The sequence below is a fragment of the Miniopterus schreibersii genome (genome assembly GCF_964146895.1).
Source record: "Miniopterus schreibersii genome assembly, chromosome: 1".
Lineage (NCBI taxonomy): Eukaryota > Metazoa > Chordata > Mammalia > Chiroptera > Miniopteridae > Miniopterus > Miniopterus schreibersii.
Genome location: NC_138101.1, coordinates 118,560,165 through 118,562,370, shown reverse-complemented (window position 1 = coordinate 118,562,370; position 2,206 = coordinate 118,560,165). Strand labels below are relative to the sequence as shown.

General features: G+C 40.5%; 1 pseudogene across 1 annotated transcript; it reads left to right on the top strand.

The window, feature by feature from the left end:
* Positions 1-1,196: 1,196 nt before the first annotated feature.
* LOC308547552 (large ribosomal subunit protein uL22 pseudogene) lies at positions 1,197-1,751 on the top strand (annotated as a pseudogene). The gene has a single exon. The product of its transcript is annotated as a large ribosomal subunit protein uL22 pseudogene (transcript).
* The last annotated feature ends 455 nt before the right edge of the window (positions 1,752-2,206 follow it).

Sequence of the window (2,206 nt, the reverse complement as noted above, 5' to 3'; positions counted from 1 at the left end):
CATTAACCTTTCTTCTTTTTCTAGTCTCTGAAAAACAGGCTATGTCTAGCTGTCTCTCTCTTTATTTTTAAAAATATATCTTTATTGATTTCAGAGAAAGGGAGAGGGAGAGAGATAGAAACATCAGTGATGAGAGAGTCATTGTTCGGCTGCCTCCTGCACGCCCCCCACTGGGGATCGAGCCTGCAACCCGGGCACGTGCCCTGACTGGGAATCAAACCGCGGTCTCTTGGATCATAGGTGGATGCTCAACCGCTGAGCCACTCCCAGCCAGGCTAGCTGTCTCTCTTGCTCTCTCTATTTTGCTATCCCTGCTCAGCTTTTTTTGGGTTGAAGATATCTTAAACTGAAAATATACCTTTCTTAAGTGTGTGGAGTTTCCATCCACTGCTTTTTACCCACTCATAACCATATTTAGCCTTCACAAGGATTCCACTGTTATAGTCCCCTTGATTTATATAGAGAACAGTTTTTCAGGCTTTATTCTGGTAAAAGTGCCGCAGTTTCTGTGAGCTACTAGCCTAGCACTTCTGCGAAATTTTAAGTGAGTAACCCTCTAAGACAGCATGGCTACCTTGGCTCCATTGGCTTACTTGTTCTAATTGAGGTTGCTTAGAAGGTTCTGGACGAGAAGATGGTAACTTGCTTCTCTGGCCATTGTTTCCTATATGCGCTTGGAGCTTTAGGCCCTTAAGTCCTGTCTCTTTATAAATGAATCTTATTTGCTTTGTGTCCTACAGGGATTCTTCACAATATCTGGTTTACTGAGGATACTCGCCCTTGCTTTTTAGCACTGCAATGGATTTGTTCCTTTTACTGTATCTCCGCTGAAATTTCAATGAGATTTTGGGAGGAAGGGTAATAAACCTTTATGTAGTTTTATTCGGTCTGCCATTTAGACTGAAAATCTGTTGTTGCCACACTCTGTGCACATAGAACTTGACCCATACACAAGCATGCCCACAACTGTGCCATAAAAACCATTGGCTTTTAAAATATACATTATAAAACTAGTAGGTGCATATTACCAAAAAAATTGGAAAAATGCAAAAACAAAAATAAGGGAAAAAAGACCCATTACCCAATCACCTCAAGACAATTACTTCTATCAGGCTTGGGAATATTCTTGTAATCTTATTAAATAAATATTTATAGTTCTTCCTCTTCCTGTAAGCAGCTTGAGGTGACCTCTGAAAATGGTTCACTATTCACTTGACCTAGAAAACCCCACAAAATCATGCAAATCAAGATGTTCAAATATTTGTGTTCACTTTAAGAACACTCGTGAATCTGCCCAGGCCATCAAGGATATGCACATCATGAAAGTCACCAGGTATCTGAGGATGTCACTTTATAGAGCAATGTGTGCCATTCCATCGTTACAGTGGTAGAGTTGATAGGTATGCCAGGCCAAACAGTTGTTGGGATGGGCACAGGGTCGGTGGTCCACAAAGAGTGCTGAATTTTTGCTGCACATGCTTAAAAATGCAGAGAGTAATGCTGAACTGAAGGGTTTAGGTGTTGGTGCTCTGGTCACTGAGCACATCTAGGTGAACAAAGCTCCCAAGATGTGGCACAGAACTTACAGAGCTCATGGGCGGATTAACCCACACAGGAACTCGCCCTGCCACATTGAGGTGAACCTTCCTGAAAAAGAGCAGGTTGTTCCTAAACCAGAAGAAGAAGTTCCACAGGAGAAAAAGATACCCAAGAATAAACTGAAGAAACAAAAACTTAGGGCTCTGGACTAAATTCAGCATAAATGCTAATAAAAGTAAAATATAAATAAATACTTGTAATCCTGAAGTATATATATTCATATATCTTTTTTATTTAGCATTAAAGGGGACCAAAAGTCTCTTTTAGAGTTATTGCTTATTTTTTTAACGGTAGTGTCATTTTTATTCATTTATGTATTAAATATATCTTTACTGATTTCAGAGAGAGGAGGGAGAGGAAGAGAGAGCAGAAACATCAATGATGAGAAAGTCATTGATGGGCTGCCTCCTGCATGCCCCCGACTGGGCATGGAACCCACAACCTGGGCATGTGCCCTGACATGGAATTGCACGCCATCTCCTGGATCCTAGGTTGATGCTCAACTGCTGAGCTACGCTTGGCCGGGCGGTAGTGTGATTTTTAAATCACAATTTTAATGGCTCTAAAATCTTATTTCTTAAAAAATCTAATTATATTTTTTCATGTT